The sequence below is a fragment of the Sebastes fasciatus genome, chromosome 19, assembly GCF_043250625.1.
Source record: "Sebastes fasciatus isolate fSebFas1 chromosome 19, fSebFas1.pri, whole genome shotgun sequence".
Lineage (NCBI taxonomy): Eukaryota > Metazoa > Chordata > Actinopteri > Perciformes > Sebastidae > Sebastes > Sebastes fasciatus.
Window position 1 is genome coordinate 20455060 of NC_133813.1, and position 15744 is coordinate 20470803.

General features: G+C 39.8%; 1 long non-coding RNA gene across 2 annotated transcripts in view; it reads left to right on the forward strand.

The window, feature by feature from the left end:
• Positions 1–15744, forward strand: part of LOC141757110 (uncharacterized) — a 68609-nt gene that overhangs the window by 1303 nt on the left and 51562 nt on the right. The window contains exons 2-3 of one of the 2 annotated variants that reach the window (XR_012591587.1): positions 1948–2022; positions 3199–3293. This is a non-coding gene — a long non-coding RNA (uncharacterized LOC141757110). Of the gene's footprint in view, positions 1–1167; positions 2023–3198; positions 3294–15744 lie in introns of those variants that run through there. The other variant, XR_012591586.1, reaches the window with a different exon arrangement.

Here is a 15744-nt window from a genome sequence, read left to right on the forward strand (position 1 = left end):
TATAGGTTGTGTAGCAATAATGTCATGATGGGGGAAACGTCATCATTCTGTTCATGTGTAAGGCAACGTCAGGCTCGTTTTCCTAATTTTGTAAAATAAAAGGAAACAAATAAATATTTAGATAACATAACATAAATTTAGTGAATTGTTATTTATTATTAAAATATTAAATCTTACACCAACAACTTGACAACGAAAAATGAACAGGAATTACTATACAGGTGTAAACCTTTTTAATGCAACAACAAATTGGTCAAAATTTAAACAGGAACACCTAATTTAGATTTGAACCCAGCTACAGCTGTGTACACATAAGCTAAGCAACAACCTTATAGTAAGTACATCTTACCCTAATTATAACCTAATGTAATTAAGAGAGTAATTAAGTAATTAAATCCTGTAATTAAATGGTCTTAAGCAAAAACACACTATCGAATTTGCACCCAGTAAGCAGTGATTGGTTTATTGAAGGCTGTTTTATTGAATTGCATTAGTTGTACCTAATAGTCTTGCAATTCAGCGTGCAGGATGACTTCAAACCTGAGTTAATTTGCGTTACTCTGATCTAGCAGTAACCGAGCTGTACAAGGCACAAAATCCAATTTGCCCCACATTTCATAAACCATCCTCCCTTCAACATTTGTGTCATCTTTCACCACCTATGTCCCAATGTTTCCGGACTGCTTCGACCCAGTGAATTGCTGCTCGCAGCCTTATCTATCATTATAATGCTGACATCCTCGTCCAAGGTTATAGTGCTCTGTCACAGCTGAGGCTGTGGGGAAAGAGCATAGGAGAAAATAGAAGCGGAAATTAAAAAAAAATGTCTGTTTTTGTTAATGTTCTGGCATAAAGGAAATTGATTGGTAATATGTTTTATGATAAACAGTATGGTAGAAATATAAAATAATGTATTTAATAAACATAAGAACATTTAAAGTGTATGGTTGGATTTGAAACAAAAAAACATACAGTATTATAGCTTATATTTAACATTTCAAAGTTTGACTTAATAATAACGGTCAACCAGCAGCCACAATATGCAAATATTTTATTTTCAGGGATGCAAATGTCCTACAAAATAAAATGCTGATGAATTTATGACTGCAATGTAAAATAGTTGAAGTTTAAGTTCATCCAATACAGTGTTGTAGAATCAATATGAACGGCAAAAAATAAAGGCAAAGTGTGCATTATTTCCAGATCAGAAGGGGAGTACAGGGGCGGCATCAAATTAAAACAGTTGTTTTAGATGTATTCAATAATCAGGGTGAACAGGGATACAAAGCATAAACATGTGGTTTGTGTTGTGTTAATGTTCCACATCCAAAAGGCCGAATAAAGACGTAAGAAACAGAAATGTACACCTTGGATGGTGTGGAGAGGAAGAGATGTAAGGGAGTGAGATGGGGGAGTTATCAGACTGGTACTGTTACAAATGGCTGCTTGAAATCTCTAAATGGGGACAATCAATATTCACTTGAATGAGAATCAATCACTGGAATGAGGCCAGTGCTCTGTGGGGATTAAGGCCCGGTCACACTCCCAGATTTCAGTCCTGATTTTAAAACTGAGAGGAGCCTTCGGACTTCTAACGTCTCCAGACAGGTTTTCTCAGATTTATTAGATTTAGTGTGGCCTAGTTTATTTCTGTGTTCACAAAGACTGAAATCTGATCATAACCCTGGCAAGAACTATAGTTGGTGTTTAAAACAGAAACACACCACAGAGCCGATAACATCCCAGGGCAGCGAGACCACAAACAAACTCTGCTGATTAGTGTAAGAAATTGATCTCTTGCAGGAGTCCATTCCCCATACATAGTAGTCTACATCGTGTGGGAAAATACTGTAGTTGTCTTTGGCAAACAGAGCCGTGATTGAGTGTCCTGACCTGCGGTCAACACAGACACAATTGTGTCTTATAAACTCCTCCCTGTGTCTACAGATCTATGATTCAGGAAACTCTGGCAGAGGGGCCCGTGAACTGAGACGGGGAAACAAATCCACTTCAACACCAGTGGTGAGTGCTTTGTGAGCACATTGTGCTTTGTCCAGGTTTCCGTGTCAAGTAAACTGTTAAAAATCAGGCCACAAAGCTACCACATTTACATGATCATTTTCACACCATTGTCTGTTTCCACCACCATCTCATGAACACGTCACCCAGAAGGCTTTTAAAAAACAATCCGTACTTCTAACCCCATTAACAACAACAAGAAATATGTCAGCTGGGATGGATTACTTTTTTCAAGGAAGTTTAAAGTTTCTCGAAAATCTGTTGATTTTCATAACCTATAGCATATTGATAGAAACTATTGACTGTTTTAAATAAAAATGACGCTTTGTGATGCTTTGGTTAAAACTTCAGTTTCAGGGTCTTTGTATTGTGCATGCTGGTTCACTGTCACGCTGTCATGGCTTACTGGGACACATGAAGAGAGACATGGTTAAGTCCTTTTCCTACTATGACAAGACAAAATGTCTGCTGCGGAAAAAGGTCTATTGTGGGCACCCAATTAGATAGAATACGAACAGAATAAGACAGTATTACGTTTCAGCTTCTCAGAAAGTTCAGTAAAAGAAACTTTTCAGCCAGAGACATTTTGTGTAATGGAGGCTCATGGAACAGAGAGCCTCCATTAGCCTTTGTAGTAAATGACATAAAAAATGGAAAAGAAAAAAAAATGGTTATTTTACAAGTATTTTACCAAAATGAATAGAGTGCATCTCTGCAACTACAAGGTCTATTCTTGGTATCATTATAAAGGCAACACTTGTGAGATTCTGCAGAGGTGTAAGCATGAGTTTATATGTTACTGGGTCAGAGTAAATGAAGATTGAATACAGTATTAATGAAAGAGTTAATGTCCGCCTAACAAAACTGTACACTTACAGATTGAATATCCCTTTGGAATGATGCAGTTGCAGCCCAAAACCTCTAGCAAACCATATCACAACACCTAAACATCACTTGTGCACAGACTGATGCTAATAAAGTGAAGCAGAATAAAGTTGGAGAGGTTTTAGTTTCGGCATGTTAAGGCCGAATCTTCAGATTGACCATTTTGGTACATTTGGGTATCATCTGTGCTATTTGAAATTTTCTCCGATAACTGTAATTTCATTTACATGTCACTACAGGTATTAATTCCATATAAATGCAACTGTTTTTGGCTTTGTTTGATTCATCGACTAGATGGAGAGATAGACTGTGTTTTCATATGGAAGGCTGAGGACGGGCTGGTCGATGCTGGAGGGAGGCAGACGGCAATTGATCAGAAAACAGCAAAGGTAAGACATCATTTAATGTGAAGTTTATTTTTTTCTTCTCTTATTCGTGCTGCTGGTTCAGTGGGTTTTGGTCGTAGTGCTAAGCCTTATACAGTTGGAATCTGTGGAGTCTCAGCTCAACGACATATCGTTTGTTTGAACAGGTAGCATTAAGTAGCAAAATCGTCGGGCATGCACCGTTACCATGTTTGCTCATTTAGTTGCTTGGTGTTGGACTTGTGTTTCCTTTAGGTAAAAATGGATAGCTTTTGTATGCAGGATGAATATGTTGCTACATGTTTAACATGTCCTTATCTGGTGTTTGTTGCAATGTGCACAGCGGGCCGCCGGTACCAGGGGGCGCAAGATGAATGATAAACTGGATTTGTGTATCTGCTGCCAACTGAAATCTGTTTAGGATTTCACCATTTTTTGATAAATCTCTTACACACAAAGAAACTACAAATAAATCTTGTAGTTCACATACGGAATTTAAAAAAAAAACTCTCTTTCAAAGTAGCAGATATTTATCTATAGATGGACAAAAGTATTTGATTCATCTACTGTGCAGTCAATGAATAATAGAGAATGATGTGGCAGAGTTCACTTGTAGGCCAACATGTGCACTAGTTGGAAGAGTTGTAATCACAACACCATCTCTGGGCACGGTTCCATATTCAGTAACTGTAGCCACAAGCCATGACGAAGACTGCAGGGTTTTCACCCAGGGAGCTGTTAATGCCATAATTCAATTTGAACTCAATTTATTATAGTGTCAAATCATAACAGAAGTTATCTCGATACACTTTTCATGTAGAGCAGGTTTAGACCGTGCTCTGTAATTTAGAGGGATCCAATATTCCCCTACAAGCTAGCAAGCACTGGTAGTTGACACAGTTGAAAGGAGTGCTTCAAGGTGATCAACTGGAACCTGCACACGGGCCCCGCGGCAGTCATTATAAGTGAGGCTTCTCTCTCCATCAAACCCCCCCCCCTGACTGGGCGTCCTTCAGCCCCTAGTTGCATGTGCAGAGCCTCAGCTTCTTCATCAACTAATAACTACTCACCCTCAACTGTGAGAGTAACAGAAAAGGGAGGAAGCAACTCCTTAAAGCCCAGACACACCCAACATAAAACAACTAGCGGCGACGAAGGCCACCAGTTGCGTCACCTCACATCGCTTGTGTCTTGGCCAAAAAGTTGCACTCGAACACGCCATAGGCCAACTACCACGTATGTTCTGCGCCTGCGTGAGATGACATAACTATCCCTACCAGCAGGTGGTGGTAGTCTGTATTCGTCATTCAAAAAAGGGTAACCGGAAGACCGAGAACTGCGGATATACAAGCTGTTGTTATGATACGTACATGAAATAAGGCTGTGTTTGCCGAACATTTTCACACCACTCTCACTCACCACTTGATTTCATTCCAGACGGCCATGTCGTTGTGAAAATATCTGTGTATTGGGGTGATCGGTTGAGATGAAGATGAAAAATGAGAAGAGCCTTCTGTGTTTTTCCTCCTGACTTTACTCGTTGGCTTGCTTTCCACACGTCCGTTTCTCTTCTCGTGCACTGATTCGTTTAAGCTGAACAGCCAACCCGAGGGATTTCTCTGACCGACGGGCACCGCCGTCGATTCAACATGCTGAATCGGCAGAACAAACTTCAACACGGGCAGATTAGGGCTGATGGTGCGAGACACACCGAAAAAACTAGGCCCACGGACGCTCACCAACGGCCCCAAGCTGTCCGACGGCCGACCGTCGGCCTGGTGTGTCAGGGCCTTTAGAGCAATGGTTCTTGGGGCCTTTTCAAAGTGACCTTTTTGACTTGTCGAGCACAGGTGTATCTAGTTGTTAATTGCTGCATTGGAAGCTGCTGGAACTGAGCCATCGTTAATGTTATTGGTTTCACCTGCGCTTTCCCGCTATGAAAAATAAAAATGTCTGCTGTGAAAAAGTCCTCCGACTCTCAACTGATTTGGGAATAAAAGTGCTCTGATATTAGCAAGGATGTCATCATACGGGTAGCAAGATTCATTCAGAACAAAACATGTTAAGGAGTTTTGTCGGTCAAATCCAAACTACGAAAAAGAAACTTATCTTGCTTTGGATTAATTGTCAACATAGCATGAGATCATTGTGTCTTTGGTGTCAAAAAAACTCAAAGTTGAACTTTTTCACAAATTTAATTTGCACAACAGAAACTAATAAGTAACAAACTTTTAAGGATATGTTAGCCACAAGGTGGCACAGTAGTACAACACTGCAGAAATGATGCGTCACAGTGATGTGAGGGAAAAGAAACTGAAAGAGCCCTCGCAGTTCAAAAAATTAGATTACATTGCAAAAAAGACTTCTTGATTGAAATCTATATTTCTAAATATTGCCTCATTCCATGAACTATACTGCCTTATGTATGTTTAAATCGTCTATCTTTTAGCCGATGTATTGTTGGGCAGCAACTCAGCATCAGATTTAGTATATAGGCCTGCATCACATATACCACTGAGTAAAGCCTGGTTGATATCTAATATATTAAATGTCATTAGTGACTGCGTTGATGGGTGTAAATCATTGAGTGTGTAGGCAGTCCATTTCAAACATCATGGTGTGAAAACAAATAAACTGATACCGTTTCTGCCCTGAAACAGTTTTCGTTCTGTCTGTCATACGCATTCGCTACAGCAGATGGAGCGAGTGAGCCGGTTATGCTTCTTTAGAGTATAGTTTATAGCTTTAATGTTGCTAGGCTAACAAGTTTCTATCTGTCCAGCTGTAGTTTGTTTGCTAATTAGTCCCACATTATGTCCAGGAAGTTCAGTTTAACGTACAGGGATTTTGTTCTGCTCGTTCCTGTTTTGTTGCCAAGAGGGAAATCAATTTCTAGCGAGTAGAAACAAGTGGAAAATGTCGCCCAACAGATTCATCATGGCAGAAATACCAGTGAAGCTAATCAACTGTGAAGCCGGTCGAGAAACATGGCGTCACGGAATGTCATGTGAGCTTAGAGGATGCTAATGCTAGCAGTGAAAGAAAAGCTTTCTGTTTCCCAAGAAAGAACCTGACAGGTTGAAATTCAGACTGAAGCCTGAAGCCTTCTAGCTGCTGTATGCCTTATCATAACACTACCTGTCAGAAGAGATAACTCCTGGGAAGTCAGTTTCATTCAGTCTGTCAACTATCTTAAACCAATTTCAGTCATGTCTGAACTCCGGGAACTTTTTCTTTGCGTCCTGTTTTCATAGCCCCGTTATCTTCAAACCTGTCTCTCTTTTCTGTGGGAAATATCACCTGAGATTTATTTTCATGGTGTCTGAACAACCTTTTAAACCACGGAAATTTCTCGCTAAAATGTATTTTATTTATGTACCCAAGCTTGCTTATCTCCTGCCATTTGAACTCCTCTCCTGTTCCCTTTTCATATCATTACTGGTGATTTCCTACCAAACAGTTTCTACAGTGGTGGAATGTAATCTCTGCTATAGTAACCTGTACCTTAGGTTTATTTTCTCTTTATTAATTTGCTACATGTTTTGATGTTGATTGTGCATAAATGTACATTTTAGTTCTTTTTGATGAACATGAGCAAAGCGCCTTAAATTGAATGTACCCTGGATGCCTGGTTATATCTACTTACCTGAAAACTCTGCTTTACATGGTGCATAATCACAGATGTAATAACCAGATACATACAGTAAAGCTTGTTTGTCACATTGCAAGACATCAATGTTCACTTCAGCCTTTCCCATTTGTTGAACATGTAGGCTGAGCATACCTTAACAATAGATCAATATTATTAACAATGACATGTTGTTCAAAGGTTTCATACCACAATCTGATCAATGTTGATCTCTGGATTACAACAAAACAAAGCCGATAGGGAACTACAGTAGGGCTTTGTTGATTGTAATGAGAGAAGCCTGAAACATGATAATCATGTAATGAATAGGGAGAAGTCCAGCATGTAAGTAACACACCTTTTGAAAAGTATTTGAGGCCCTTTATTTTGAAGCCACAATGAAAGAGTTAATCAACCAACTCATGGAATATGTAAATATACATTTGACATGTTTTGACTTGTTTTCATCTGAGGAGCACGATAGAGTGCTGCAAGAATGAGTCCTGAAAAATACAGTACGTCATCCCTGGAGCACTCTATATATCAATATAAAAAATAAAATAAAAGTCAAAGCGTTTTATCAGTTGATTAATTCATTCAACCAAAAAATATACTTAAAAAAAATAAAAATATTTAATTTTCATCACACAAAAATGTACAATCTACAAACAAACTTACAAACATACACAATATCAGTAAAGAAAGTATATGGCTATGAATAGCAAAACTGGGTATCACTTTTCTATTAAAGGGACTGTTCGTAAGAATCAGAAATTGGTTGTAACAGCGACACCTGTGGCCGTTAAGTCAACGAAAGTCGACTTTCTCGTGCTCGCCCGTGTGCACGCGCTACCTGAATGTGAGCGAGTATCTGTCAAAACAGTGAGGCTCACACGTCAGCTAAAACCACAATATCACTCCATATTTCACCTGCTTGGCAGTAATGTTAGCTGACCAGACGGAGGTCTCTCCATGAATCAATGCTGATCCTAGTGTTGGCTTTTCCTGCCTCAGCCTCCCGACCGCACCAGAGGGAACAGGGGGGACACCGGCACCCGGTCAGAGACAATAACGTAACTCGCTGCGGAGCCCCGTCACTTCACAAGACACGGAAAACCTCTGTTGGTCTGGAGGAGCTGCAGCATTTATTTCTGCACAAACGTCCACTGTACATTCACTAGATATTCTCAGAGCTAAACTAATTCTTCTGCAGTGTGTAGTGTGCGCGCATGCACGTGAGGTGGAGCAAGCTGAGTGAAGGCAAGCAGGCAGGCAGAGGAGCAGAGTACAGCAGAGACTCCAGCCCTGGAGACCAAAGCTACGGTCTCCCCCGCATCCTCCGACCGCGGCCAACAATGTTTTGTAAGACGGGCTTCACTAGATATTACTTTGCGGTTTTGGTGCTTCCGTGTAGTTTGTGTTGGAGTCTGAGTCTGAACAGCGTAGCCACACACGAGCGCGAATGGGACACCGACCCGGATTGATTTATACCTGTAAGAAGTTACAAACAGTCCCTTTAAGGTGTCTAATAATAAGCCCCCAGGACCCTCAATCAAATTTTTCATGAAAACCATGTGTGTTGCTTCGAAGCTTCTCAAGATATATCACTGAACTAGTTCCCTAAACCATCTGGAGAAACAAGGAGCTCGTAGCTTTCCATTCCTTGAGAATTATCCTTTTTGCATACCAAGCATGTCTGCTGTACAATATGTGGCAGAACAAGAGAAGCTTCGGAACAACCAAACAAGGCGATTACTGTAGTGCATCAGGTTCAATCTGTAAATCAGGGGTGTCAAACTCATTTGAGTTCATGGGCCACATTCAGCACAATTTAATCTCAAGTGGGCCAGACCAGTAAAACCATTATATTTAGTTTAAAGATGTACAAGCACATTCCTGAAACATTGAACAATCCAAACAGTCCATTTACAAAAGAGATAAACAGTCGGCTACGACTAAAAACAGACTGCTGTTTCCTCAAACCTGCCAACAATTCATTTATCTTCTCTGTTCTCAGTTCTCCTTGCACTTTTTTGTATTTTTTTACCATGATGAGTCAGATAGTAGGCGCCGAATATTACATTCTTTGAGCACTGAAACGTGCTGTGAACACCGGCGTCCATTTACCTCTGTGAACAAATAGAACTGGTCCATTTATTTTTTGGAAAACCCGACACTCTGTCTACTTTTCTCCTTTTCGACAGAGACATTTTCCATCTACGGCTCCAGCATGAACAGTAGCCTACGCTTGACAGTGGTGTGTCACGTAGCCTATAGGTAAGCATGTGGATCTATAACAGCGTATCCATTATAGGGCCTGCTAGTCTTATCAGGACAGCGCCACCCACAGCGGATAAATAGGAATAGCAGTATATTTTATTGAAAAATTGGAATTAATGACTTCTCTGCACACTTTGCAAAGTCATCCAGTGTGCCAGATTGAACCCTTTGGTGGGCCGGTTTGACACCCCTGCTGTAAATCATACATTTTACAATACCAAGTTAAGATATCCTGCCAATCTTAGGACAAAACTAGAAGCTAAGATACCTTTTCAGAAGTTACATCTGTCAAAATTATTAGATACATTTGGATACATTTTGTTAATCTTTTCTTCGGAATAATGTAATCTATGCATGACTTTGAACTGAATCAGCTGCAACCTGTCGTTAATTGAACTTATCCTCTCCATCCCCTCCCTCCACACCTCCTCCGTCAACGCCACACCAAGATCTGCCTCCCAAGGCTGATTTTATACAGTTTGCTGATACAACATATTAGAAAACAGTAACACACAACGTTAAGGCAAGCTGTTTAGAACCAGGATGTTGTTTCATTAAAGAATGAAAAGAGTGTTCCTTAGGTGGGCTTTCATTTTTTTTTTAGGATATTTCTATCAAAATGTCTGACTTGTAAGTAAGAAAAAAAATTGGTCTTTAGTAAGGGAGAAGGTTTCATTCAGTTCCAGATGCAAGGATATTATTTATGCACAAATCTGCAATGGTTGTCAGATCTTTATCCCTCCAGTGATTTTAAGGCTTGATCAGATTGGGATGGAATCATATTATGATTGAAACAAATTGGAGAATATACAGAACATTTAGGGGCTTGGAGCACCGTTTTAATCTGTTTTAAAATTTTAATTGAGTTTTGCATGACTAAACTATCTTCCACCAGATGCAATGGGTAATCCTTAGTGTAAACAGAAGAGCTGAAAGGGAACTGTTTCTCGCTGCATGAGACTCCAACTGCAGCCACTTGGGCGCATCAGAGAGCTCACTTGTATGAGGGAACTGATCTTGCCAATAAATTGAGGCTCTGGCATTGGCTGCCAAATAATAATGTTGGAACACTGGAAGGGATAAACCCCCCCAATTTCTTGGACTTTTTGAGTATTGGAGATATGATGGCTTTAAACAAGGCATTATTATTGAATAAAGTAACCCAGAAAAGATACTGTTGAGTAGGAAGTTCATCAATTCAATTTGTAATATGTCAACACATGGTGTTAATGCATTACAATCTTTGATATATTTTACTAGGGTCGCACCGTTTGCAAAATTATGGGCCAATACCGATATTTTGTTGTTTATTTTGTTGTTATTTATTCCCCCTTCGGTGCCAGGGTAACAAAGACATCTTCATTATTCAAAAAATAACTGAACTGTCTTCACTCTTAACGTAATACAGACCTTCATTCATATCTTGAAATAGCAAAAATTGTACAAATTTATGAAGCAAGCTTTAAAATAACCTTTTTTCACATGAAAAAATAACGGCTTCAAAAGCCCCTTAGCCTGTATATACAGTAACTACTCAATGAGAGGAATTTATTATCTAGCCCATCAAGAACTTTTAGCGAAACATCAATTAAATGTAATTAAATCAGCAGCCAACAACACAACATTAAGCAAAATTAATGCAACACAAACCATAAACATGGGCCACCGCCATCGGTGAATGTTATCTTATTTGCAGATAGGCTGATTTCATCCGATACCAATGTTCATCCGATAAATCGGTGCATTCCTATATTTTACATGGAAAGACGCATAACCGTTGCAAAAACAGCATGATCGCACTAATGGGCCCAGCTGTAAACCCGACCCCCCCTATTCCTTTCACTCTCTGTGGATTGCCTATGTACCCTGTCCATCAAGTACTCGTCAGTAGAACCAGCAGACTTTACACGGCAGCTTAATTATAATTTTTTCAGAAACCAAGAATCTAATCAGTTCCTGTAATCAGTAGTCCTGCCTGACCCGAAGTTTGCCATGTATCAATTAGTGTGTGGCAATTTGATTAAACACAAAATTATCTAGGAACATGCTCCATGTGAGCACAAAATTACAAAATCTAAATTAATAAGATTAGGTCATAATGCAGCAGCCTTTTATAAGGCCCTTGTCATTTCAGTTAATATTGTGCTTTAGTGGTGCGTACTCTCAGACAAATAGGTCTTTTTTTTTTTTTACAGCAGATGGTTTGAGTTGTCATGGCAGGAAAATCACAGGTGGAACCAATACTGTTAACAACGGCTTAACGATGGCGTCCCAGTAAAGCCGGCCATTTAGTGAGCGTGCACAATACCAGGACTCACTTAAATGGAATGCAGCCAATGTTATTAGTTACACATGTGCTTTTCCTGCTGTGACATGTCGAAATGACTGCTGTGAAAGAGGCCTATTTGCTGTTAGTTAGATTACAACAGACCAATTGGCACACAGTGAACCTGGGGCTGTTGTGGTGCTGTGGATGCTTGGGACACCGGGACAGTAATCCTTATAATCTATTGATTAATCTGTTGATTCAGTTCTCGATTAATCAATTGATTGTCTGGTTTATAAAATGTCCGTAAAAGAGAAATATGCCCGTCACAGTTTCCTCAAGTCCAAAGTGACGTCTTCAATTCCTCGTATTTTTCTGACAAACAGTCAAATATATTTAATTCATTATCACATAAAACAATGAAATGCAGCAAATCCTCACATTTGAGAAGCTGGAACCAATGAATGTAATTTTTGCTTGAAAAATTACTTCAACGGTCGACTCTATCTCATCTTTACTAGTGACTAAAGCCTAAACTAAGTGACTCTAGCCCGTGACGGGAGACTTTGGCCAATCACAAGTCATTTCAGAGAGAGAGCGTTCCTATTGGCTGTTCAACAGCACTCGCGACCTCCGACCAAACGGTCAAATGAGGCTGCGCTGATCAAATATGGACCAATATTCTGTTACTGTAATGCCTATTTCTCACATAAAATGTTTTCAGAAACATCTTGTGGTGTACTGTTTAGCTGCAAAATGAGAGAGTTTGCTCCGGCTGGTGGGCGGTGCTTGGTATTTCCTCAACCAATCCCAACATGACTGCCGGGTCACAAACTAACTAAACAAAGTTAAACAGTACACTACAAGATGTTTCTGAAAACATTTGAGGCGAGAAATAGGCATTACATTAACAGCATATTGATTCATATTTGATCAACGCTGCCTAGTTTGACCGTTTGATCGGAGTTTGTGAGTGATTGACAGCTTCTCAGAGACGGCAAGGCTCCAGCTCGGCTTGGATTGGTTGTTTTCCTCAGGTTTGTGAAATCTTGCAGATGCCATTAGGAGCAACGGAGGACACAGAGGCACATGAATTTATTACCTGTCTCATGCACTACTGTCAGGATATAGTGAAAGTTTTATAAAAATAACTTTTTTAATCATATTTGCTCCAATTCTAGCCACTGCTGCTTTAATCACATTTGAAAGTAGCATTTCGATAAGGAGATACTCAAAATGAATTAAGACTGATTGGATGGTGTTATTTTGTGCATCAACTGATCTCTGACCAGAGTGGGGCCTGTAGGGAGTGGTGGGAAATTGTTGCCGTGGTGGATAATTGGACTGTGGCGGGGGAGAGGACAGGTGAAAATTGCTGATAAATAAGGTGCTTAACAGTAGGGACTGTAGCTCAAAGGAGGTTTCTAGAGTGGTCCAGAGAAAAGTGGTGACTAAGTCAAGGATGTATCATGTATTTTCCCTAATGTGTGCTGGGAGAGACTCCAGCTTGGTAGTAAGCTACCATTAAAATAAGGAAACTATGAAAGAGTTTGATAATTCCCCGGTCCCCAGGTAGGGTTTTTACAGAAGTAGAAATAACAGCTGGTGGTAATAAAGTAGTCAAGACATTTCTTTAGACTTACCTGGTTTTTGATTTTTACCAAAGCAGATTTCCACTGGAAATTTCAATTGGGGTTTTTAATAAAGATCTCCAATCAACCATACATTAACAATTAATATATCAAAAGCTGTGCACCTTAAGAACAAAATACTAAAGGTTTGGGCACATATAAACCTCATCTTATTTTGAAATGTCTGAAAAAGGCATAAAAAACATTTCTTTTTAATTTTTTTGTTTTAGCTCTGTCACATACTTCTGTGAATATGTCTAAAGCAGAAAGAAATGGATGAGAAGCAACAAGGAAAGAAAATTATCATTGTTTTGAGTGGGAATCTGTAATAAATGCATTTTTGTTATTATTAAAGAGGATAATTCAATGCTGAAATGATCAAAAAGGGTATGTTAGATCATGTTAGTGATAAAAGCATTAGAGGCATTTTTATACTGGTGTAATAAAGTATGGCAGGAGGGCAGATTGCCCAGAATTTTGGAAGCCAGTAAGCCTATTAATTATAGGTGGATTGCTTCTTTGAAACCGTATCTTTTTGAAGTAATGGAACATATGACAACGAGAGGACTTACAGAGGCTGGAAATGAATCATTCCTTTAAGTGGGATCATGAAATGGAGGGTCACCATGGAAATGGAGATAAATAGAAGATAAATTGGAAAATAGTTGCAGCTGCGTTCTTGATGTGGATGAGAATTAAGATTTACTATATAAGGGTTAGTTATTTATCAAAAAGAAGTGATTCACAATATCAGATATTGTATGTACCCAGACAGAGGAATTTTATTCTGGGGCCTCTGTTCAGAGGGAGTATGAAGAATGTTCTCATCTTCTATTTTGAGTGGTAATGTGAAATATTCATAGTTGACCAGAAAGGGGTCCAAAAACCTCCGGTTCAATCTATACTGCTAAAACAAAGTTTGGAAACTTGTGTTTGGTTGGTTATTTCTCTGTTGTTACAATGCTAATTGGCATTGTATTTTACATCGTTGGAAAGCCTGTTTATTTACCTTCGCAATGATTTCCAACTTGTAAGGATCATGCATTTGTGGGATGAACAGCACAGCTGATTATGTGGGTAGCGCCCAAGAAAAATTTGCCAAAATGCTCTGCCAATGGTAAACAGTGTATTCTCATAAGGCTACCAGGAAGCCTGCAATGACTGCCCTTCACCGTCAGGCCCGTTTGCGCTGGTGTCGACAACACAGACAATGGAACCTGAACATGTGGGGGAATGTCATGTTCAGTGATGAGTCCAGGTTCTGTCTGCAAAAGTTGGATGGCAGGGTCAAAGTATGGAGACAACGTGGAGTACGCTATGCTGATTGTTGCACCGATGGAGTAACAGCTTTTGGTGGGGGCAGTGTCATGGTGTGGGGCGGCATCTCCCTCACTGGCAAAACAAGGCTTGTCATCATTGAAGGCCATCTCAATGCAGGGAGATATCGGGATGAGATTCTGCAGCCAGTGGTGATCCCATATCTCCACAATCTGGCACCTAACTTCATCCTTCAAGAAACAACGCTCACCCCCACAGAGCCAGGGTTATCACAGACTACCTCCACAATGTGGGAGTGGAGAGAATGGAACGGCCTGCCAAGAGTCCACACCTCAACCCAATTCAACACTTGTGGGATCAGGTTGGGCGTGCTGTACGTGTTAGAGTGACCAACACAACCACGCTGGCTGACCTGCAACAAATCCTGATTGAGGAATGGAAAGCCATCCCACAGCGACATGTGACCAGGTTGGTGATCAGCATGAGGAGGAGGTGCCAGGCTGTTATGGCTGCGTATGGATCTTCCACCGCTACTGAGGCTCCTGACGGTGTATTAAATGAATAAAGTGTAAACTAGCCAATATGTCTTGTTTGTTCCTTGTTACTGATAGAGAGTTCAATCATCCAATCCACCAAACAACTCAAAACAAGAGTCAATACCAACAGGAGAATACACTGTTTACCATTGACGGAGCATTTTGGCAAATTTTTCTTGGGCGCTACCCACATAATCAGCTGTGCTGCTCATCCCACAAATGCATGATCCTTACAAGTTGGACATCATTGCGAAGGTAAATAAACAGGCTTTCTGACGATGTAAAATACAATGCCAATTAGCATTGTAACAACAGAGAAATAATCGACCAAACACAAGTTTCCGAACTTTGTTTTTCCAGTATATATATATATATATATATATATATATATATATGTATAGAGAGAGAGAGAGACCAGAACCAGCAATGAAGCTATGAACTGATCCTACTAACAAGTAGATTTTAAAGATATAGCGTATACCTCTATTGTTGTACAAAAACAAACATGTATTAATCCGCTGCTGAAAATAGTCCCCAACAAATGCACTATTTACTCCTGTTTGAGTAACATTTACTAAATATTACAGTGCCCAGCTGGTTTTGTAAATTATGGAGCCATTTAAAAGGTCCGTAGGAACCAGTACGCTTGCGGCTTAGTGACAGGGTAGGGAAGTCACAAAGTATTTAGAAAACATCGCTGTTTTTGATCTTTTCATGGGATTTGACAATAAAATAAATATAAAACACCACTAGCCATATTCTTTAAAATGGCAGCTGGTTGGAGCGATGCATCGATTCAGTTGTTACCCAATTGCAATAAAGGAAAGTTAACCAGACCAAAAGCAGAAGTAGAGTT